This window comes from Phocoena sinus, chromosome 1 (assembly GCF_008692025.1).
Source record: "Phocoena sinus isolate mPhoSin1 chromosome 1, mPhoSin1.pri, whole genome shotgun sequence".
NCBI lineage: Eukaryota > Metazoa > Chordata > Mammalia > Artiodactyla > Phocoenidae > Phocoena > Phocoena sinus.
In genome coordinates this window covers 33,078,561-33,104,020 of record NC_045763.1, presented here as the reverse complement: position 1 = coordinate 33,104,020, position 25,460 = coordinate 33,078,561, and the positions used below count along the sequence as shown (strand labels likewise).

General features: G+C 42.6%; 1 long non-coding RNA gene across 6 annotated transcripts; it reads right to left on the bottom strand.

Moving 5' to 3' along the window:
• Window positions 1–598: 598 nt before the first annotated feature.
• Window positions 599–21,385, bottom strand: LOC116754023. 6 transcript variants are annotated; one of them, XR_004349919.1, is made up of 6 exons: window positions 20,513–20,972; window positions 20,258–20,313; window positions 9,565–9,691; window positions 984–1,095; window positions 853–903; window positions 609–716 (listed from the first exon to the last, which is right to left on the bottom strand). It is a non-coding gene; the product is annotated as an uncharacterized LOC116754023 (long non-coding RNA). The 6 variants fall into 6 exon arrangements; XR_004349918.1 differs by having other exon boundaries at window positions 599–903; XR_004349913.1 differs by lacking the exons at window positions 609–716; window positions 853–903 and adding an exon at window positions 21,332–21,385 and having other exon boundaries at window positions 904–1,095; window positions 20,513–20,695.
• Between the last annotated feature and the right edge of the window lie 4,075 nt (window positions 21,386–25,460).

The following is a 25,460-nucleotide window of genomic DNA, read 5'->3' as shown; positions in this document are numbered from 1 at the left end:
AGTGTATCTGTGGGATAGAGTCTCAGCAATAGAATATCTGGATCAAAAGGCAAATGTTATCTACAGTGTCGGTAGATATTGTCAAATTCTTCTCCATAGGAGTTGTTCTATTTTGCAAACCCCACAGCAATGTATGAAAATGCCTACTTCTGTATGCCTCATTAACAAGTTTTTTTTTTTAATTTTCAATTTTTTGCTAATCCCATAGGTGGGAAATGGTATCTCAGCATGGTTTTGATATGCATTTCTCATATTATGAGAAAAGTCTGTCATCCTTCCATACGTTTAAGGGTCACTTGTATTATGTCTGAACGGTCTCTTCACATTTTTTTGTGTGCTTTTTCTTCTTAATTTATTTTTGGCTGCATTGGGTCTTTGTTGCTGCGTGCGGGCTTTCTCTAGTTGTGGCGAATGGGGACTACTCTTCATTGTGGTGTGTGGGCTTCTCGTTGTGGTGGCTTCTCTTGTGGCGGAGCACAGGCTCTAGGTACATGGGCTTCAGTAGTTGTGGCCTGCTCTAGAGCGCAGGATCAGTAGTTGTGGCGCACGGGCTTAGTTGCTCCGTGGCATGTGGGATCTTCCTGGACCAGGGCTCAAACCCGTGTCCCCTGCATTGGCAGGCGGATTCTTAACCACTGCACCACGAGGGAAGTCCCTGTGCTTTTTCTTCTTGATTTCTAAGAGCTCTTGATAAATAGGCAGATGAATCTCTTTGTCTGTAATATGGATTGGAAATATTTTCACCACTTGTAATCTTTTATACAGTTTGTATTCTTCCTCAGGGAACTGGTGAGGAAAAGCCTTCCTTTCCTAAAGCCCTCCCTCAGTGTCTCTTTCCCACTCAGTACTCACTCATTCATTCATTCATTCATGGGGATTCAACAGAATGGATGAAGGCAGAGCCTGGGGGGAAAAAAGAACCATTTCATGATCTTATACACCCCACTGAGTTGACATTCCATGATTAAACCAGTTACACTTACTTTTGTTTCATAATGTTTTCATATTTTACAATAGGCATGTATCATTTTGTTATTAGAAGAGTTAATGCTGTTGTCAACAGGGATTGGGAAGTATTAGACTGCTTGCAAAATCCTGAAAAACATAAAATAGAAAATAAAAATCATCCATTGACACTATTAATATATTAGTATATTTCTTTCCAGTTTTTTCCTCTATGTATGTGTCTTTATATCTGCTATATTATGCAAATTTTCCTAAGTCATTAAAAATGATTCAAAAACATCACTTTTTTTGTTGGAGAATACTGCATCATAGAGATATACTATGATACAGTATGACATCCTCTGGATTGTGAAGTAATCCTTTCCTTCTTTTAAAAAATGTAGGACTTCCCTGGTGGCGCAGTGGTTGAGAGTCCGCCTGCCGATGCAGGGGACACAGGTTTGTGCCCCAGTCCGGGAAGATCCCACATGCCGCAGAGCGGCTGGGCCCGTGAGCCATGGCCGCTGAGCCTGCGCGTCCGGAGCCTGTGCTCCACAATGGGAGAGGCCACAACAGTGAGAGGCCCGCGTACCACAAAAAAAAAAAAAAAAATGTACAAATAACACACGGTAATGTATACTTTTTACACATAATTTATTTGATTATTCCCTTAACATAGATTCTTAGATGTAAAATTTCTCAGTCAATTGGCATAAACATTTTAAAGCCTTTTGATACATACTGCCAAATTGCATACTGCAAGGGATGCTGCCAAAGTATTCAAGGGAAATTTAATTTCTAATAAATGCACTGAAATGCATTTATTAGAAAACAAGAAAGGCTAAAAATAAACTCTAGCCATGTAACTCAAGACGCTAGAAAAAAAAAAAGATACACCCAATAGAAGTAGAAGGATATAATAAAGAATGAAAAATTAGCAAAAGAGAAAATAGCATGTAAAAGCTATTTTACATGCTACTGTCTTGATTAGGGAAAATACAAGTAAACCCACTCCTATATACATTTAGTAAAATGGCAGTACATGCTCCTGCTTTTCAGGATTTTGCAAATCCTGATTTTAAAACTAACCAGAGAGAAAAGTCAGGCTGTCTCAAAAGAAACAATAATTAGACTAATAACAGACTTTTAATAGCAGCACTAGAGGTTAAGGAATTACTGAGAAAAATTAAATTCCAATTTAGAATTCTATATCCAGCTATGCTATAATTCACAAGTAAGGGAGAAATAAAGAATTTACTACTCTCATACATACTTGCTGAAAAACTACTGAAGGATTCATTTATTTTATTTACAAAAGAAATACTTTTACAAGACTTAGTATGTGCCTGGCACTATTTTAATCATTCTACAAATATTAATTCATTTGATCCTAATAACAACCCCATGAAGTAAATAATACTATCATCTCTCTTTTACAGATGGAGAAATTGAAGCACAAAGAAATTAAGTACTCTGCCCAGGGTCACATAGCTAGAGATCTACAGAGCCAGATATCAAACCCAGGCAGGCTGACTGCAGAGCTGGTGCTTTTAACCACGATACAAGCTGCAACTGCTCTGGGAGGCTGAGGAAATGGAACTCAGAAGGAAGGAGGAAATGCAAGAACCAGTGGTAAGAAACTGGTAAATGTTCCGGTTAATCGAAACTTGTGTTGGCTATTTACAACATATAATAATAGTGATAAATCTGGGGTGTGTTAAAAACATGATGAGGGCTTCCCTGGTGGCGCAGTGGTTGAGAGTCCGCCTGCCGATGCAGGGGACACGGGTTCGTACCCCGGTCCGGGAAGATCCCACATGCCGCAGAGCGGCTGGGCCCGTGAGCCATGGCCGCTGAGCCTGCGCATCCGGAGCCTGTGCTCCGCAACGGGAGAGGCCACAACAGTGAGAGGCCCGCGTACCACAAAAAAAAAAAACCATGATGACGTTAAAACCATGTATTGATACAACAATAACATGTAACATGAGAGGAGGAGTAGAGTTAGTGCTCTGTTCTATCTTGTTAAGGAGGGGCTTAATTTAACAGTCATGCAAGTTAACATAAAACAAAAGGAGATAAAATGTAAATACTAATCTTGTAGAGGTAAATAAAGGGAGAAGAAAGAAAACATAATCCAATGGAAAGAACAAAATGTGAGAAAATGAAACAAAACTCCCAAAATCCCAATCCAACAGATTTTTTCAAAAATTTTAGCAAGCTGATCCTACAATTTATATGAAAAAATAAAGGGTTTTAAATAGCGAAGACAATTACTATAAAGCTATATTACTCAAAAATGTGTTACTGGCACAGGGATATACAAATAATCTATTGAAAAGAATACCTGTCTGATAGCTTAGAACATAATAGAAGTTAAAATCCATGACTTTGTTTTAAAACATTAGCATAAAAATATATCAGGGCTTCCCCGGTGGCGCAGTGGTTGAGAGTCCGCCTGCCGATGCAGGGGACGGGGGTTCGTGCCCCAGTCCAGGAGGATTCCACATGCCGTGGAGCGGCTGGGCCCGTGAGCCATGGCCGCTGCTGAGCCTGCATGTCCGGAGCCTGTGCTCCGCAATGGCAGAGGCCACAACAGTGAGAGGCCTGCATACCGCAAAAAAAAAAAAAAAAAAAAATCAAAACTGTAATGTTTGGTGAATCAAGCAAATTGCAAAAAGATAATATAAAAGATGATGTTATCTATGTAAAAATTTAAGATACCATGGACATACAGGTAATAAAAAAAACAAAAACATACAGAGGAACAACACATAGTAACTAAAGCATAATGGTTACCTCTGAGCAGAGTTGAGAGAATAGAGCATGAGGCTTTAGTTGTATCTGTTGCTTTTTTTTTTTCATACCAAAAAAAAAACAAACCTGAAGCTCTTATGGCAAAAAATTTAACATCTACTTAATCTCAGTTGAGAAAATAGCTGTTACATTTTCTGAACTTTTCTGTATATCTGAAATATTTTGTACTTAAAATATTTTTTAAATCTAAAAACAGAGAGAACGAAAATAAAAGGGAAGAGACAGAGAGGAAAAAGAAAGAGGAAGAAGGAAAAGACACTAATATAAAACCTCAGTGTTGTGAGAATTTTATTAATATAACCTTCATTCAGTGGTATTTGGGTGCCATCACAGTCCTCTGGGATACCATCCCCTTTCCCAACTTAGGCCAGTGGTCCCTGGACAGCTCAACTGGCAGTCCTCCTAAAAAGCCCCAAAGCCTTTCTAACCCCCAAATGGCTGTTTAGTGGGGATGCAGAAAAATACATTGCTCTTAGGTGAAGGACTCAGTGGAAATGTTGACCAACTTTCTCTGTTCCCTACCCAGATTTAGAGATGACACTGGGTCACTGACCTTTTCATAACCTCCACTGGTCCAGGTCTTCCCTTTTCATTGCCAGACCCCCAGGCTGTTCTCTAGTTAATTTATGCCTCCTGAAGAGGGTCAAGCTTATTATTGCCTGCATATATGATCCTTCCTTCTATTGGAGGGATAATGGTCCCGCCTGACTTGGGCCATGTGGGGAAATGATGGGGCATAGAGTTGCCTTCCAAGGGCCCTCACAGCAGCTCTTCCACCTCTGGCCCCAACTGGCCCTGATGCCACTGGGGTCCATCTCTACCCGCTACAGACCACACTCTGGTTAGCATAGATCTTCAAGGAGAGCCCTGTACTGGAGGTTGAGACACTCGCTGGAGACTTAGGAGAAGCCTTGGGGCTTCCCACCCCTATGACCCCTCCCAACTACCTCCCAGGCACTGTTCTTTTCCTTTTTCTTCTAACCATTCCCTACCGTTTCAGACTTGCTTTCCTCTCCTCTAACTCCCCTCTGTAAACCCTGACCCAGCCCCCTTTTTTTTTAGCTATCTCTTCTATAGACACTTACCCTGAACATGCCTCACCTGGGAATTTCTACAATCCATGGTGCAAAGCTCCCAGCAGCCTGATGACATGATGGGCAGGGAGACACTCAATCAGGGCCAGGAGGCTTCCAGCCTAGAAGGGCACTTTGCCAGGTAAGGGGCATCTCTCCCAAAAGGAAGACCTTGTTAATCCTTGGCCCTGGATAACTCATTGGTTATGTCTAACATAAACCTCTTTGAGAAGAAATATAAAACAAAAGAAGAGCTACTGCTACCAGATTCTGGTGGAGTCCACCTTATGCGGAGGTGGTCAGTCCAGAGCCTGACACATAACTTCATTAGGGTATACACAGGATTTTTTTTTCCCGAATAGATACACATTTTAATGTATGAGTTTTGACTAAAGTATTTTCACAGCTGATACAGTTTTGGGGGTGTGGATTCTTATGCTGAAGACATGTATTTTTTAATTTACTACACCGATTTAATAATTTGATCATTTATCTCTAAGTCCATTAGTATAATCATCAGGTTCACAGGATTTCTCTCCTGCAGGGATTAACTCATGACAAAACCCCTGATCTGACTGTGAACACACTTTCTAAAAAGGCTTCAACATGTTGACCTTGAAGTCCTTACCCCACTATCACACAAACAGGGGTTCTCTCCCACATGGATTCTCATTCAACAAATATTTACTAGGTGGCTACTCCTGCCAGGCACTGTGCCAGGAGCTGGGGACACAATGGTGAGCAAAGCACACGCAGCTGCCCTCTCTTGGAGCTGCCAGAATCGTGGTAGAAACAGGCTCTCTGGGGAAGGGGGAGATATGCACACACCTACACCTGCATGGTCTTCTCCCATATGGAGTCAGATGGATGTGAAGGCCTGACTCGCTTCTCACACACACAGGGTCTCTACCACGCATGGACTCTGATGTGCATGAAGGTTTGTGCTGTAACGGAAGCCCCAACCACAGACACTGAAATCAATGGTTTCTCCCCTGAGTAGACGCTCTGCAGAGAAGCTCTGTGTTCTTAAGACACCCTTTACCACACTTGCACATTTGTAACATTGCTCTCCTGTGGGGACTTATGGAACTCAAGGTTAGTGCTCTTTCCAAAGCCCTTACTACACTTAGCACATATAAATGGGTTTTCTCCTGTATTAATTCTTAGATAAACTCAAAGATCTAAGCTCTAACTGAAGAAACCCTTATCACACACCCATCACATCTGCAGTTTCATTCTCTGGAGAACGTGAAGATTCACTGTGATCGAAATCCTTCCCACACTCCTCACACCTACAGGTTTCTCTCCTGTGTGGACTTTCTGATGAGCACGGAAGCTTGTACTTTAAGGGTTTCACATTGAAATGGTTTCTCTTGTGTGGACCCTCTGATGCTCTTGGAGGTCTAGGTTCTGTCTGAAGCTCACAACACTCCTCACATTTGTACGGTTTTGCTCCAGTGTGGACTCTCCAGTGGATGCGAGGGTTGGGGCTCTGATGGAAGCCCTTGCCACACTCCTCGCACTTAAAAGGTTTCTCTCCTGTGTGGACCCTCTGATGCACGTGAAGATTCCTGTTATAACTGAAGGCTTTGCCACATGTATCGCACACGAAAGGTTTCTTTCTCGTGTGGACTCTCTGGTGGATGTGAAGGTCTGTGCTCTGACTGAAGCTCTTGCCACACTCGGCACAGTCATAAAGTTTCTTTCCCGTGTGGGAAAGGGGATGCTTTAAGAATGAGAAAATGTTTACAATGATGAAAAAATATGACTGTCAAGTTAGAAGACCTCAATGGAGGTTGTTAGCAACAGAATATCAGACTGGAGAATGTAAGAAACTATGTTAGTGGATTAAAAGATCAACTTGAAGATGGGACTTCCTGGTGGCGCAGTGGTTAAGAATCCACCTGCCAATGCAGGGGACAAGGGTTCAAGCCCTGGTCTGGGAAGATCCCACATGCTGCAGAGCAACTAAGCCGGTACACCACAACTACTGATCCTGCGCTCTAGAGCCCGCAAGCCACAGCTACTGAGCCCACGCTGCACAACTACTGAGCCCGCATGCTGCAACTACTGAAACCCACAAATCTAGAGTCCGTGCTCTGCAACAAGAGAAGCCACTGCAATGAGAAGCCTACACCGCAAGAAAGAGTAGCCCTTGCTCGCCACAACTAGAGAATGTCTGTGTGTAGCAACGAAGATCCAACGCAGCCAAAACTAAATAAAATTTTAATAAATAAATAAATAAAAGTTCTTTAAAAAGAAAAAGATCAACTTGAAGAGTTCTACTAGGACTCAGAGGAAAGGATTTTAAAAATGGAATTATGATCTTGAAGCTCCTATGTATTATATGTATAAGAGATTCAGAAGGAGAGAAGAAAGAATATGAAATAATAATAATAATAAATAATGAGAATGTACTTAGTCTGAAAGAGAACTTGATTCTCTTAGATTGAAACCCAGGACCACTTAGGAGTGCTAAAAAAAAAAAAGACAAACTAACATATACACCTACCAGGATGAAATTTATGAACTTCAAGGATCAAGAAAACATAAGCATACAAAACATTAAAAAAGCAAAACAGGGCTTCCCTGGTGGCGCAGTGGTTGAGAGTCCGCCTGCTGCTGCAGAGGACACGGGTTCATGCCCCGGTCCGGGAGGATCCCACATGCCGCGGAGCGGCTGGGCCCGTGAGCCATGGCCGCTGAGCCTGCGCATCCGGAGCCTGTGCTCTGCAACGGGAGAGGCCACAGTGAGAGGCCACAGTGAGAGGCCCACGTACCGCAAAAAAAAAAAAAAAAAAGCAAAACAAGTTACTCCCTTGAAAAGAGACTAAGACTGACCAAAGACAATAGTACAATATTTTCAGAGTCTTGAGGGAAAAAAGACTATCAGCAAGCAAGCTAAACCTAAACCAATGATTCCAAGGACAAAAGGAAGGAAAAAAAAGTGGGGACAAAGATGTCCAAAATTTGTCAAAATAATAACTCGTGGGGCTTCCCTGGTGGCGCAGTGGTTGGGAGTCTGCCTGCCGACGCAGGGGACACGGGTTCGAACCCTGGTCTGGGAGGATCCCACATGCCGCGGAGCAACTGGGCCCGTGAGCCACAACTACTGAGCCTGCGTGTCTGGAGCCTGTGCCCCGCAACAAGAGAAACCGCGACAGTGAAAGGCCCGCGCACCGCGATGAAGAGTGGCCCCAGCTTACCGCAACTAGAGAAAGCCCTCGCACAGAAACGAAGACCCAACACAGCCAAAAATAAAAATAAATTAAAAAAAAAAAAAAAAAAAAACTCGTGAAAAGGGAAGACATGGAATATAAAAAGTAGAAATGAATAAATTAAAGCTTTTCCTCTTTTTCCCTCAACAAAATCTCATGAAATATCAAGGGAAAACTCCCCATGAGCTGAAGGCTTCAGAGATGAATGGGCTCAATAACAGGCAAATATAATTATGGGGTGGGGGGGGTGGCGGGGAGGACTGCCTAGCTAGGCACATCCTGGTAAAATTCCTAAATTCCAAAGAAGGGAGGGACAAGAAAAACAGGTTAAACAAACAAAAATAAGATAAAATAAGACAGAGAAAATTACTAAACGAATGAATCAGATCAGAATCAGCAGTATCCGAGGCTTAAAAACAAAGATACAATGGCTAGAACATTCTCAGGGAAAATGATTTTGAATCTAAAGGTCTCTACTCAGTCAAACTACTATGCAAGGGACTTCCCTGGTGGTGTAGTGGTTAAGAATTCGCCTGCCAAGGCAGGGGACACAGGTTCAAGCCCTGGTCCGGAAAGATCCCAAATGCCGCGGAGCAACTAAGCCCGTGCGCCACAACTACTGAGCCTGCGCTCTAGAGCCCGTGAGCCACAAATACTGAGCCCGCATGCCACAACTACTGAAGCCCGCGTGCCTAGAGCCTGTGCTCTGCAACAAGAGAAGCCACGACAATGAGAAGGCCGTGCACTGCAACAAAGAGTAGCCCCCGCTCACTACAGAAAGCCCACATGTAGCAACAAAGACCCAACTCAGCCAAAAATAAATAAATTAAAAAAAATTAATTTCAGTATATCAATACATCATACAATGGAATATGATATAGCCAGTTAAAAGACTGAGATAGGTCTAAATATTTTGACATGTAAAGATATCTAACATATGTTACTAACTAAAAGGAAAGTTGCAGAGCTAATTTTTATAACATAAACAGATAAATACACAAATAGAAACAAAACAAATATGTATCTGTGAGCTTATATATTTTCTGTCTGCTTATACGTAATATAAATAGAAAATAGTCTGAAAGATACTTTTTACTTTATATGCAGTATATTTTGTTTTAATATCTTTCTAATTAAATAAGTAATTACAGGGAGGGGGGCATGGGGAGTGACTGCTTAATGGGTATGGGGTTTTCTTTTAGGGTGATGAAAATGTTCTGGAACTTGATAGAGGAGTTAGTTACACAACATTGTGATGTACTAAATGCCACTGAATTGTACACTTTCAAATGGTTAATTTTATGTGAACTTCACCTCAAAAAAAAAAAAAAGAAATATAAATGGCGGAGGGGGAACTCAAGTTTTTACTTAGTAGCAATATTTTTCTTTCTTCAATAGTGATTTGGACACTCTGATATTTGAATCTCAAGCCCTCACCTAGTTAAACACTTTAAGAGCTTACAGCTTTAAACAACCAAAGGAACAAAAATTCTCCAAAGAGCAGTTGTCCTCACCCACTAAGACCAGGTTGCCATAGATCTCCAGCATCACCTCTTTGTACAGGGCCCTCTGTGCGGGGTCCAGCTGCCCCCACTCCTCCTCGGTGAAGTCCACGGCCACATCCTTGAACGTAACATGTTCCTAAGACACCAATGAACAGTAATTCCTCTTCAGTGAGCAAACATCTACACCAGCTTCCGTGGTACAAAGGGTACAAACTTGGCAACACTGAGAAAGGTAGACAGTATAAAGGGGACTTCAGAATTTTGTCCTAAGCTGTAAGAATAATTTAAAGAACAATAAAAAAATTTAAAAGGTATGTATATCTCTTGCAGAGGCTCACCAACCCTAATAATATGAGGAGCTCTTAAAAATCAATTAAAAAATAAAATGCTCCCGGTAAAAATGGACAAATGGTAAATAATCTGAGTAATTTCAAGAAGAAAAAAAAAATTACCAATAAACACATGAAAAGACATGCTGCCTCACAAATTATCAAAGAAATGGATATTCGGATAACGAGGCATTATTTTCCCCTATCCTTGGATATTATCCTTTGATATTATCCTATTTTCCCCTATACTTTGATATTATCAAAGAAATGGATATTCAGATAACGAGGCATTATTTTCCCCTATCCTTGGATATTATCCTTTGATATTATCCTATTTTCCCCTATACTTTGATATTATCAAAGAAATGGATATTCGGATAACGAGGCATTATTTTCCCCTATCCTTGGGGCAAAGATTAAGACTTAGAATACCCACTACCAGTGACAGTATGAGAACTCACATACCCCCATATACTGTTGGAAGGAGTATAAATTGGTATAAACTTTTTTGGAGAACAATTTGGCAGTATTTATCAAACATATCTTTTGATCCAGCATTTCCAATTCTAGAAATTCATCCTCATAAGATAACTAATGACTTCCCTGCTGATAAACCCAATGGAAAGTTTTCAATCCTTTTTATGCTTGACTCCTTGGCATTATTTGGTCCTGTTGACCACATGGTGTTCCTCAAAACTCCTCCGAGAGTCTGGATATCTTAGTATCCTAACTCTCCTAACACTCTGGTCAATCTTTCTTAATCTCCTTCTCTCCTGGTCAATGTGCGGGTTTCCTGGGTTGGATCCTAGGCCTTCTTCTCACTCTCCCTATGTGATCTCATATATTCTGATAGCTTGAAACGCCAACTGAATGCTGACAACTCTCAAATGTACTTTGGCAGCCAAGACCTCAAGCTATACCTAGAGTTCCAGACCCAAATATCTCCCTGGTGAACATCCAGTGTGAAGCATAGTGCCTGATCTACAGTAGGTCATCAATCAATTTCTAAGTGAAAGAAATATCTATTTGGATGTCTCAAAGACATCTAAATCAACATGCTCAGTTCTGACTTTATCTTCCTTTCCAAAACTGCTTCTCTCCCAGTGCTCTCTAACTCAGGAAACCCCACCTCCAACCACCCAGATGTTTAGGTCAGAAACAAAGAGGTCATCCTTGACTTCCTCTCTCCCATCCCTCACATGATCTGTCACTAAATCTTTTAAAATCTCTCTTTTACCTCCACTGCCCCCACTTTATTCTGAGCCACCACAACCTCACCTCTGCCTCCTAATTGGTCTATATCATCCTGCCTTCCTGCAACATAATCTCTACTCTGGCTCCTCTTTTTGTGCCCATTCCTTAAATATTAATATTTGTGTTCCTCAAGATTCTTCTCTGGTTATCTTCGTTTTCTTCTCTTCTCACATATCAGCTGGATGATCTCAACCAAGCCCATGACTGTAATGACCATATACATGGTGACAACTCATAAATTTGTATCTTTCACCTGGATCTGTCTCAGACCTTGATATCTATCTACCTTCTAACTTCTTTAATTGGATGTCTGACAGGTGCTTCAAACTGTCTTCTAACTCCCCTCTGCACACACAAACACACACAGAAACACAGAGGCTCCATCTCCTCTGTTCCTTATCTCAGTGAAGACTATCACCTTTCACCCAGTTGCCCAAAACTTGTATTTCAGCCTTACCTACTCCCATTCCCTCACTCTCCACCAACATATACAGACCCACAGTGTTAAATATGTTTTAGATGCGTACTTGGAAATGTCCATATTCTTTATATACTTATTTATCTACAAAGCCAAGTTCTATTCCATTTCATTTCAAAGTTATATTTCAACATAAAGTTCATGTGACACTGGCTAATTAGCCAGGCTAACTGATACCTTTATTATTAAACAAATCCAAGGATTCTTTGATCTATCATTCTTTTTGGAAGCCCAGCACCTTTAAACATTTAATTAGGAAGATATCATTTCTATTTTCAAGCAAGTTTGTAGATTCTTAGACTATCTTAAAGACTAACCGCCAAGTGTAAATATAGCTGCATCCACACCTGAACAGAGTGGCTAGGTATTAAAATGCCCTTGATAAGAATTGGCAGTTTTGGGAATAGACAGGAAGGTGTCCTATGAACTGAAAATGATTTTATGAGATTACTTAAAAGCTAGTGCTTTCCTTTCCAATCACTGAACTGTAAAGAAGTCTAATATGGGTACAGCCACTGTGGAAATCAGTGGTTCCTCAAAAAACTAAAAATAAAACTACCATATGATCCAGCAATCCCACTCCTGGGTATATATCCAAAGAAAAGGAAAACACTAATTTGAAAAGATACATGCTCCCCAATGTTTATAGCAGCACTATTTACAATAGCCAAGATATGGAAGCAACCCAAGTGTCCATCAACAGATGAATGGCTAAAGAAGATGTCTCTCTCACACACACACACACACACACACACACACACACACACACACACACACACAATGGAATACTACTCGGCCATAAAAAAGAATGAAATTTTGCCATTTGCAACAACATGGATGGACCTAGAGGGTATTATGCTTAGTGAAATAGTCAAACAGAGAAAGACAAGTACTGTATGTTATCACTTATATGTGGAATCTGAACAAAAAAACCACAAACAAAAGCAAATGAATGAATATAACAAAACAGAAACAGACTCACAGATATAGAGAATCAACTAGTAGTTACCAGCAGGGAAAGGGAAGGGGGTAGGAGCAAAATAGGGGTAGGGGAGTAAGAGGCGCAAACTACTATGAATAAAATAAATAAGCTACATGGATATATTGTACAGCACAGGAATATACCTGATATTTTATAACTTTAAATGGAATATAATCTATAAAAATTTTGAATCACTATGTTGTACACCTAAAACTAATACAATATTGTAATTCAACTATACCTCAACTTAAAAAAAAGTCTAATATGAATGAGGATGTGATAGATCTTTTAGTGTGGTTATTTGTATTTATTATGGTTCTAAGAAGAAAGATTAAGTTGTATTGTGGGAAAACTCTAAGAATGACATTCAATGTCTTTTATAAAGCTTTGAAATAGTTTACTAGTGATCTGTCAGTCTTGAAATTCAAACATCAACATCATTAATGCTTAGTCTACAATAAATGTAACTTATTTTCTAAGACTATATATTATGTGACTCGAAGGCACACTTAAGACTTATGTTCTGGATATCTATCCACTGTCTTAATTCTGTTTCTCAATCATCACAAACTTATTTCCTATAGAGAGCATTCACTGCAATGCAGTCAAGTAACAGAAAATTTCTAAGTCTAGAAATACAGCAACTTCAGAAACAAAGTTGATGAAAATAAATTCCCAGTTATTAGGCATGTTCACACTGTAGTACTCATTTTCAATTCTTAATTATGAGAAGCTTTTAGGAACTGGCTGTAAAGGTGAAATATTCAAGTTGGTCTTGAATAAAGAGACACTGCTAATGTTTTGTTTATTTGACCCTAAGAATTTAGCCTGATAACAGCTGGCATTAGAAAATCTATTAACATACATAATCATAACAAGTAAAAAAGGAAAATCCACATGACCATCTCACAGGATGGCAAAATAGCATTTAATAAAATAAATCAAATTCTAATTTAAAAACACTTTTTTTTTTTTGGCTGCACCATGCGGCATGCGGGATCTCAGTTCCCCAGCCAGGGATTGAACCCGCGCCCCCTGCACTGGAAGCATGGGTTCTTAATCACTGGACCACCACGCAAGTCCCTAAAAACACTTTTAAAGGACATTGATCTAGGTAGTGAAATAAACAGACAAAACATAAACCCAGATGAGAATAACAGATTATCAATATGCAATGATAATATTTTGACTTGGTCTTAAATATTGGGAGATTGAAAATATTTGTAAAGGAGTCTGTTTTACAAATTTAACCAGATATGAATAATGAATGATCACATCAATTAAATTTTGTCATTTTCTAAAATTTATTCTTAAATATAGTAGAAATGTGTCATTATAAATGCCTAAAACCACAGTTTTTAATGCCCAACCCTAGGTTTTATTTCAGCTATTAAAGAAGCAACATCAAGTGTATTTAAGGCTGTATCACTACAGATTGTGCTGAAAAATCACTTGCAGTGTTGCAACGTCTCACATCTATAATGATCCTACACACAGTGAGTAAGTAGTACAGGCACAGATAAATTAGCTGCTGATATAAATGAAACCTCTAAGCCTATGATCTATTTGATCTCATGTAAAGAAATACATTTTTTGGTTCTTCATGTTCCTTGTTTGTAAAATGTCTGCAATATGGCTGTACTATTTATTCACTTGGCTGAGGATTTTTTCTAAACAGTGCATATTCTTTTTATATAATATAAAAAATGCAGTGGCAACTTTGAGTCTCTAATCTAGCCCACTAGTTTGACGAAGTGCTGGCTTGTATGTCTAGGCTAGACACAAATTATAACTTTTTCCTAGGGTATGTACTGACATAATTAACATTCATCTATGGAAAGAAAACTTGATAAAACAACACACATTTCAAATAACCCCCTCCCTCTCACTCTCACAATGAGAATCACATTTCATTTGCTATTTTTTTCTGATAACAAAAGTGCTATTATGGAAGATAAGAGAAAACTACAAAAAAAATACAAAATATATAATCATATTGCCCCCAAATAACTACTATTTACATTTTGGCATATATATGTAAGTTTTAAAACTTGGGGATATTCTTTACAACTTTTAAAAACATTTTTCAATTAAAATATCATGAACATTTTCCCCTATTAGTAAATATTCTTCTATACCTTGTTAATGGCTATATAGTGGCTCTTCTCATGGTTATATCATAATTTAACAATCTCCCAGGACTTCCCTGGTGGCCCAGTGGTAAAGAATCTGCCTTCCAATGCAGGGGATGCGGGTTCGATCCCTAGTCAGAGAAGCAACTAAGCCCACGTGTCACAACTACTGAGCTTGTGGGCCTCAACTAGAGAGCCACAACTAAAGAGAAAACCCGCATGCCACAACTAGAGAGGAGCCCGCACGTCACAGCAAAGAGCCCACGCTTTGCAACGAAAGATCCCGTGTGCCGCAACTAAGATCCAACACAGCCAAATAAATAAATAAATATTAAAAACAAAACAACAGGGGCTTCCCTGGTGGCGTAGTGGTTGAGAGTCCGCCTGCCGATGCAGGGGATACGGGTTCGTGCCCCGGTCCGGGAAGATCCCACATGCCGCGGAGTGGCTGGGCCTGTGAGCCATGGCCGCTGAGCCTGCGCGTCCGGAGCCTGTGCTCCGCAACGGGAGAGGCCACAACAGTGAGAGGCCCGCGTACCGCAAAAAACAAACAAACAAAAAACAACAGCCACAAAATGTCCCTATATTGGACACTAAAGTTACTTACCACTTTTCATTACCATAATGATACTGCAAGTTATATCATTGTATTTAAATTATATGCACTTATCCACTCTTTTTCTCAGGGTAAATTCCTAAAAGTAGAATTGTTAGCTAAAAGACTTTTGTTAGGTTTGTTAGGTAAAGACTTCTGACACATATTTCCAAAGCCCTCCAAAAAGTTTGTAGCAAAATGACATTTAGTTTAAAAGTATTTGAGTGTCCTGGTTTTACCAGTAAGTATTTTTAAAAAACACATCTCTGGGGCTTCCCTGGTGGCGCAGTGGTTGGGAGTCCGCCTGCCGATGCAGGGGACACGGGTTCGTATCCCGATCCGGGAAGATCCCACATGCCGCGGAGCGGCTGGGCCCGTGAGCCATGGCCGCTGAGCCTGCGCGTCCGGAGCCTGTGCTCCGCAACGGGAGAGGCCACAACAGGGAGAGGCCCCCCAAAAACAAAAAAAAAAAAAAAAAAAAAAAAACAAAAAAAAAAAACACATCTCTGACAATTTGATAGGTGGCAAAAATGCCATTTCATTATATTATAACATCTCTTGGATTACTAGTTAAGTTGAAAAATAGTAAACCAGATGCTACAAATATTTATAAGATTTACAGGTCAATAATATCATGTCACAAAAATAAGGAATTTCACCTAACTGGAAACAAAGAAAAAGAACTACTCCTTTCCCCACAACTGAAAAGGAAAAATAAGACAAAACAACCCAGTGAGCTGAGAGCACAGTGGCAGGCAGTTGGAAAGGACGGGTTGCCCTGCAGAGATGCCAATAGCAGCGCTGCTGTGGTATATGGAACCTTATGCCAGCTGCAGGGTGGGAAGCTTAGCCTGACCTGGGACCTCTGAGGAACTGGGACCATCCCATGTTAGTACCATCCTCTAAGCTACTGGCAGAAACAGAAGCATATTTCCCCTGGAGAAAAATTTCCCATAGGACTCAAATAAAGATCAATCAATGAGCTCATAATTAAACTCATCAAAGGGGAGAGTGAGCATAAAACAGATTTACACTACCAACAACTACAGATATTTAAACTATCAGATACAGAACCAGAACAGCAATACATGAATTATTTGAAAAAATAAAAGATGCAATTATAAGATGAAAAAGCAAAGAAATTATCTGAAAATAACATGCAGTTGTGAAAAAAATAACAAATGGAATGTCTAAAGATGCATTAAAAAGGAACTTCTAGGAAGAATGTATTTCAGGAAAAAGAAAAGTGATCCCAGAAGGAAAGGCTGAGACAGAAGAAAGAATGGCAAGCAAATAAATGATAAACATATATGTAAATCCAAACAAACATTATCTGTATAAAATAATAATTCTAATAATATCTAATTTATTAAGAGGACAGAATTAAAATGCAAAAAACAGGGACTTCCCTGGCGGTCCAGTGGTTAGGGCTCTGCACTTCCAATGCAGGGGGCACAGGTTCGATCCCTGGTCGGGGAACTAAGATCCTGCAAGCTGCTCAGCAAGTCCAAAAAAATAAATAAAATGCAGAAAACAATAGCTTTTAAGTCAATGGGGGATGTGATCAGTAGTTCCTAAGTCCTTGCATTATTCTGAAAGAGGTTAACATATTGTTTAAACCCAGGCTTGCAAGTATGCACGATAAAATTTCAAGGGTAACCACCAAATGAATGGATATAAGTTATCAATTTCAAACATGTAAAGAGGAAAAAGAAAAAAAAGAAAAAACCCTCTCCACTTAAAAAACAAACAAAAAAAGAAAGGAGGGGAAAATACAGGAAAAATGGACAAATAAAATTAAAGTGCAAGACAGTACGAACACATCAAATATATCAATAACTACACTAAATGCAAACAGACTAAACTTGCTAGTTAAAAAGGTGCTGATTATCAGATTGAGGGGGGAGGGGACAGAATTCAGCTATAAGCAGTTAATGAGAGATATACCTAAAGCATAAGGCCCTGAAAAGGTTGAAATAATGGAAAAAGGTAAACCAGGTAAATAATAAACAAAAGAAAGCAAGAATAGCTATACAAATATCGAACAGAATACCTTTCTAGACACAAAACATCACTGGTGATATAAAAGGTCACTACACAGGGATAAAAGCTTTAATTCTCCATGAAGATATAACAACTCAACTTGTATGTACCTCATAAAACATCCTCAAAGTAATATATTTTTTAAAATGGAAGTACTACAGAGAGAAATTGACATATCTACTACTCAAAGAGATTCCACACACTTTTTTTCCTCAATTCTTGATGGGTCAAGCAAACAAAAATAAATCAATAAAGATACAAAAATTTTAAACAAGTCAGATCTTATGGACACCTATAGACAGTTTTAAAAATTGTAGAGAAGTATTAAAAATTACGGGATGGGCTTCCCTGGTGGCACAGTTCGTGCCCCAGTCTGGGAAGATCCCACATGCAGTGGAGTGGCTGGGCCCGTGAGCCATGGCCGCTGAGCCTGCGTGTCCGGAGCCTGTGCTCCGCAACGGGAGAGGCCACAGCAGTGAGAGGCCCGCGTACCGCAAAAAAATAAATAAATAAAATGAAAATTAGGGGGAAATGCTGTTAAGTAATTTCTAACTAACATTATTATCTATGACCTAGGTTGCTTAGCACCAGATTTCTGTTGGTAACAAGAAAGTTGAGATGCTCCTTTACCATGCTGAAGAAAAGCCCTCAGACCCTCTCTGGTAGAAGAAAAAGAACACCCATAGCCCAGCCCAAGGGTCATCCTTGGATTTTAAAGTACACAAACCCTGGTCAATGAATAAATACACTCACTTTATTTGGGAGGATCCTGAGGCTTCAAGATATTTCTGAAGATAAGTGTTCCGTTATGGATATGGAAAGAGTACTACATATGAGGAGTAATAGATGGGGGTTTAAGTTTTGTTTTTTCCAAAAGTAACCATCTGACATTGGATGAAGGTAAGGAGGATGATAAGGATGATAAAGATTTATTCAATAGATATTTATTGTGTACCTACAATGCATCAGATATTGTTCTTGACTCTGGGGATACATTAGTGAATAAAACAGACAAACACTGCCCCGGTGGAACTAGCTTACATTCTATCAGTATGTGACAGGGAAGAAACATAATACATAAGTATACTATATAGTAGGTTAGAGGGTGATATGAAGGTTAATTTTATATGTCAACTTGGCTGGGCCACATTGCCTAGATATTTGGTCAAACATTATTCTGAAAAAATAAACAAACAAACATTATTCTGGATGTTCCTGTGAGGGTTTTTTAGATGAGATGAACATTTAAATGGGTGGACTTTGAGTAAAGCAGATTGCCCTCCTTAATGTGGGTTGTCCACAACCAATAAATTGAAGGTCTTAATGGAATAAAGACTGACCTCCCTAAAGTGAGAATGAATTGTGCCAGCAGAAGGTCTAAAAAAAAAAGTTGAGGGGTTTCCCTGGTGGCACAGTGGTTGAGAGTCTGCCTGCTGATGCAGGGGACATGGGTTTGTGCCCCGGTCCGGGAAGATCCCACATGCCGTGGAGCGGCCGGGCCCGTGAGCCATGGCCACTGGGCCTGCGCATCCGAAGCCTGTGCTCCGCAACGGGAGAGGCCACAACAGTGAGAGGCCCGCGTACCGCAAAAAAAAAAAAAAAAAAGTTGGTACCTTCCCACTTACCTTTAGAGAATATACATTCTACTCAAGCACACATGAAACGCTGTAAAAATTGATCATAAACTAGGCCATAAGGCAATTATAAACAACAAAAAACAGTAAAGACTTGAAAGAGGTATGGAAGTTCATATACAGGTATCCTTGCTATCTGCCACTTGGTTTTCATGAAAGACCTACATTAAGACCTACGTTAGCACCTGTTTTCGCTAACAGAAAGAAATCTGAAAAGCATTTTCACTTTCATGAAGAAAAACAAAAATCAAAAAAACCATTCAGCACTTGTTTTGCAAAGAGTCATTACAGAGGCAGCACATACCCGGGGCTGCTAGAGTGGCACTGCCAAACTTCTTCCCCAGGAACTTCACTCAGCATCAAGCTTCCATAACTTTGAACTGTGTCTGTGAGCATCTGTGCTTTATCTCGATTTACTTTGTGCGTCCAATTAGCAAGATGTGTCCTAAAGTAATTGCTTCTTTCCACCATTACGGCTTTGGAAAGGTTTCATAGGAACACCCTACTTTCAGATAGTGGAGGAAACCTGTAGTACTCAAATTTTCTCTAGCTCACCTCCTTCAGTCTTCCTCAATCACCCCAGTGCACACTGATTTTTTCCCCTCCTCTAGCACTGTTATCACTGAGTGCAGTCTTCAAAGTGACACTTAAGAGTGGCTTCTTTTCATATTACTCATTGTATATGTGAGTAATAATCACTATTTTATACACGTACATATTAATCTCCCCCAAAGAAACCACACACTTTGAAGTAAGAATTGTATCTAAGTCAGTTTGTTTTGCTCTTACAAATAAATGAGCACAGAGCAGCCATGACGAAGTAGATAAATGAATGAGCAACATGTTAGGGAGAGAAGAGACCTAACCTAAAGAAGGGCACCAGGCAAGAAAGTGCATTCCTTTCAGAGTCCTTCATTTCACAGATTAGGCCCAGCCCTCAAGGTGTGCACAATTCAGGCTCAGTCCCTGGATGAGAAGACTTGTCCACTGACAACATGTACAGCATAGGCAATGGGCCTAAAGACAAATCTGGCTCCACCATTTCATAGCTTGGTGAACTTGACAGATCTCTAAACCTCACAGAGCCAGCTGCTACATCTGCAAAATGGAAATAATGTCCACTTCTCACAACTGTTGTGAGTATCAAAAGAAAAAGTCAATGTTGAGTATATCCAGCACATCCATAAATGTGTTTCCTTCTCCTTTTCTTCAAGAGTATGTATACCGGGACCAAGAAAGGAAATATGCATCTCACCTGGGAACTGGTCATCTCTTGTTCCTCAGCAAGGTAAAGGAGTTAAGGAGGCAAAGCTGGAAAAGAAAGGAGCCATGAGACAAGCCTGCCTTGCAGCCCCCAGAGTGGCCAGCCTCACCCGAACCATTCCCTCAACCAGCCTGCCCTACGTTGCCTTCTCCTCTCCACACTACAGAGTGTTCACCACCTCAGGTAAGAGATGGGGAACAGTCTATTCTAAGTCCACGGTCTCTCCCTGTTCTCTGAAGGTGTCACCTGACCCAAGCCTTGCTGAGGAACGTCCACAGCCCCAGCAGCTCCAGAACCACTTCCTCCTCCAGACCCTGGTCTTGGCTAGTAGTTTTGGCAGGAAGCCTCAGGTCACAGGTGTATCCTCTCAAGATGGGGTCCAGCTGCCTGAGGAGTTGCAGTCTTCTTCCCTACCAGCATGGCTTGTTCCTGTGGGCTCAAGAACAGCAAGAGTGCCACAGTCGGAAATCCAGCCGGGCTCAAAGTTACACTAAGCGTCTCCCAGGATACATACGGAGGAACTCCGGCTAGGGACCTCTGGACACCGGGACTGCAAAGCCGGCGGCCAAATACTTGAAGGAGAAACCCGAGACATCAGAGGGTGGAAGCGCCCGCACACACTGCTCTGGGGGAGATACGCGGATGACCCGCCCCGCAGATATGCTGCGATCGCAGCCCCGACCTGGGGGCGCCCACAGCCGGGAGCAACGGGGCACAGGGGGCTAAGCCAAGGCTGGTGTCTGAAGGAGAAGGGGATCCTGGAGCCACGGGGCGGGGGGGAGGGGGGGTTCCACGAACGCTCCTGTCTGCGGTGAGCAGAGCCGGTGACTGTGCCTGCTTTAGAGAACCTGGTAGGATCTGACCCTCCACAGCCAAATCACGAGTGACACACTCTTTCGGGGACCATCGCTCCCGGGGCCCCAGACTTGGGGCTTCAAGTCCCTCAATCCCACCCCTACTCTGGCCCTCTGATATCCATCTTCCCTTTGAACCTGAGTGCCCCCCCTCTGAACCCCAGTCTTGCCGGAAGTAGCTCCTGCCGCTGCCAAGAGCCGCCAGACTCACCTGGCTCAAGCCGGGTCCCGGGTCTCTGGTCTCCCGGCCCGGGGCCAAGCCCGCTGGGGCTGTACTGCGCCTGCGCGGAGAGAGCCCGGCGTCTCCCACAAGACCCCGCGGCGCGCCGCCTCGGTCGCTCCCGCCGCTGTCTCCATCGCATGTGCCCCTGGCTGTGGCGTGTGGAGGGTTCTCCTTCAGCCTTGCCAAGGGCTAGAAACGCCACTTTTTAGTTTCAGTTCCTGGGATCCTACAGTGACAGTGCCATGTAGAAGTTTGCGACCTACTACGGAGGTTTGAGTGGGGAGGGGAGGGTGTGCAGGCTGGGTGAGACTGCGCGCTGGGACTTCTCCCCCTCACGCTTGGGAGCCTGGCTTTGTTGTCAAACCCAAGTTCATGTGCCCAATCAATGCCCAGTGAGACCAGGGTTTGGAGCCAAGAAAACAGGGCTGAGCGAGGAGAACAGGGCAACAGGGTGGCTCATGATCAAAAGACCTGCGATCCCTGATGACTTGGAGGAAGAGTGTTTATACGCAAACTTTCGGGGTGGGGGGGGGTGTTTGCAGAGTGTGTGACCTTCCTCTGATTGGTTGGTGGGAGGTGTTCCAGGAATCTCAGTCATCAGCCTTCTGGTTCCAACCAGTTTGGGGTCTATGTGCTTATGCTTAGCATAAAGTTACCATCCTCTACCTGGGTGGAGACCTTAGTTCCTGTAGAACTAAGAGATACAAGCTGCATTATTGTTTCTGTAGTCCCTCACTCCCCTTATTAGTAACTGTTTGAATCTGCCCTTTGGAACTCAGGGAAGGTCTAAGAGGCTGCAACCTTTTTCCTACAAACAAAAAATGGGGGACACAGAAAGGCTTTCATGCTTGGGAGGGCCCCACGGGGTCCTGCTCAGTTTCAATCCCCCCTTTTCTTTGCTACTCCTCAATCATGAGGGGACCCAGGTGTTGGACAAAAAAGGGAATAACATTTTGGATAGAGAGATTAATCATAAACTCAGCAGAGGAACGTGGTTTTAGGGGGACTCAGTTTCAGTTTCTTGGGGTTGGGGGCTGAGAAGGGGAAAGAGAATGGCATCTCTCATTTGGCCAGTGGTCCTTTCCAGAATGTCACCTCATATGCACCTCTGGGCAGGCAGGTGTTCTAAGGCAGGGTGGCGAGGGACCCCTCAGTGCGGCCCGCCCTCCTGCATTGTTCTTGGATGGGGAGGCCTGGCCCAGTGTGACATCTTCCTATCCTCTGCGTCCGTCCCCTGCCCCCGGCTAATGTACTCAATATGGTTGTCCTCTTGGCGGCCCCTCTGCCCTGCTGTTTTCTATACAGCTTCACTCCTTGCAAGCAGCCCCCATGTACATGGGGGAATCTGTTGGTACCGACTCGGGTCCTTGGGCTCTTTAATTAATAGAAATGGATAAGAGGCCAGATGAGAAAATCAGGCAAGGCTTTATTGAGACTGGTGCTGCAGCATGAGGGAGGGGACAGATGTGGGGGTCGGCAGGACGGGTTGGCGGAGGTAATCTGCCCACCCCCTGGTGGTGCTGAGCGCAGGGGGGATGCGCAGTGCCCTGCTTTTGCTCCCGGCACCTCAGGAGTGGCAGTTGATATTTGGCCTTTTTGTATCTTACTGCTCATAATTTGCCCCAACTGCGCATGCATGCAGTTATTTTTAGTCCCTTACAGTTTCTTTGTACTTTGTTGCTTAAGGAGACGTTTGTCCAGGTACAAGCACTCCAGTAAAGTGTGCTGGGTCCCAGGTCCCAGGTCCCAGCCTATCTCGCTCACTTGATTTTTTTTTTTTTGCAGTACGCGGGCCTCTCACTGTCGTGGCCTCTCCCATTGCGGAGCACAGGCTCCGGACGCACAGGCTCAGCGGCCATGGCTCACGGGCCCCAGCCACCCCGCGGCATGTGGGATCTTCCCGGACCGGGGTACAAATCCTTGTCCCCTGCATCGGCAGGCGGACTCTCAACTGCGCCACCAGGGAAGCCCTCACTTGATTTTTGTAGAGAAATGTCAGGGCAGTCTCTGTCAGGGCTGACTCATGACTCTGCTGACTCCCATCCCCACCCTCTAACCAATCTTCTTTTTTTTTTTTTTTTTTTTTATAAATTTATTTATTTATTTTTTGGCAGTGTTGGGTCGTCGTTTCTGTGCGAGGGCTTTCTCTAGTTGCGGCGAGCGGGGTCCACTCTTCATCGCGGTGCGCGGTGCGCAGGCCTTTCACTGTCTCGGCCTCTCTTGTTGCGGAGCACAGGCTCCAGACGCGCAGGCTCAGTAGTTGTGGCTCACGGGCCCAGTTGCTCCGCGGCATGTGGGATCTTCCCAGACCGGGGCTCGAACCCGTGTTCCCTGCATTGGCAGGCAGGTTCTCAACCACGAGCGCCACCAGGGAAGCCCTAACCAATCTTCTTGTTACATGAGGTTGTAGGGGTTATGGTGCAGGTCTGAGAAGATGGTTGAGGATGGAAAAGTGGGTTTGGTCACCCTTTAACAAGTCCTGGAAGCAGAGAAGTTGTCTGACCCCCAATTATTTGTGCCTCTTTTTACAATGTGGGGTACTTGATGCCTCACCTGTAAATCCTAGTTTCTATCCTAGGCTAAAGGGCAAATCCCACTTAACGTGTTAAAGTTACATAACATCCTGCACATGGTTGTATCAAAAATTTAAACTAGGGCTTCCCTCGTGGCGCGGTGGTTGGGAGTCCGCCTGCCGATGCAGGGGACGTGGGTTCGTGCCCCGGTCCGGGAGGATCCCACATGCCGCGGAGCGGCTGGGCCCGTGAGCCATGGCCGCTGAGCCTGCGCATCTGGAGCCTGTGCAATAGGAGAGGCCACAACAGTGAGAGGCCCGCGTACCGCAAAAAAAAAGAAAAAAAAATTTAAACTATTCTCCCATTGTTGAACCTGTAGCTATGGTAGTCAAGCCCTATTCACAAATATTCTGGGTTCCCTCTTCTTTCCAGTACATGGTAGGATTGCAATTTCCCATCCCTTGGAAGTTAGTGGTGACAATGTAACTTGTTTGGCTGCAAAATAAGAGTAGAAGTAATGTGTGCCACCTCCAAAAGGAGTCTCTTAAGAGCCAGCGCACAAATTGTCATGTTTCTTTTCCCTCTGCCCCAGAAATTGTAACGTTCATTGTGGCAAGCAGCCTCTAAAATGGCCCCCAATGATCCCCTTCTCCTGGTATTCAAGCCCTCGTAATCCCCTCTCCTTGAATGTGCACTGAACCTGGTGACTTGCTTCTAATGAATAGAATATGACAAAAGTGATGGGATATCACTCCAAGATTAGGTTACAAAAAGACTCTGGCTTCCATCACGCTTGGCCTCTTTACCCTCCACTGCTCCCTTAATCACTTTAAGAGCAGCCAGCTGCTTTGCTGTGAGATGTCCACGTGGTGCCTGGAGAGGGCTGTGTGGTAAAGAGCTGATGTATCCTGCCTGGTAGGACCTGAGGCCTGCCAGCAGCCACATGAGTTAAGTTTGGAAATGGATTTTCTGAGGCCTGCCAATCATCACATAAGTGAACTTGGAAGCACGTCCTTCCCCTGTTGAGGCTTGAGATGACTGTAGCCCCAGCAGACACCTTGACTGCAGTCTTTTTTTTTGTGTTTAATGAAGTTTATTTATTTATCTAGGCCATGCAGCATGGCTTACAGGATTTTAGTTCCCCAGAGATTGAACCCGAGCCCTCGGCGGTGAAAGTGTAGAGTCCTAACCACTGGCCTGCCAGGGAATTCCCGATTGCAGTCTTAAATGCCAGAGGATCCAGTAAAGCTACGCCCAGTTTCCTGACCCACAGAAATTGCGACAAAATAAATGTTTCTTGTTTTAAGCCACTAAGTTCTGGAGTAATTTGCTATGCAGCAGCAGATAACAAATACGTTCAAAATGGTTCCAGAGTGGGGCAACATGGAGCTGAGGCCCCAGCCTATCCAGCCTGGGCAGGTATTATGGCTGAGAAACAAATCTTTGTACTTACAAGCCACTAAGTAGATTGGGGGGTTGGTTTAGTACTACACTAACCTTTGCAAGTGTAAATAACACAATGATAAACATCTTTGTACTGAAGTCATTTACTAAATTTCTAATCATTTGCTTAGGACAGATTCACAGAAATGGAATTGCTCATT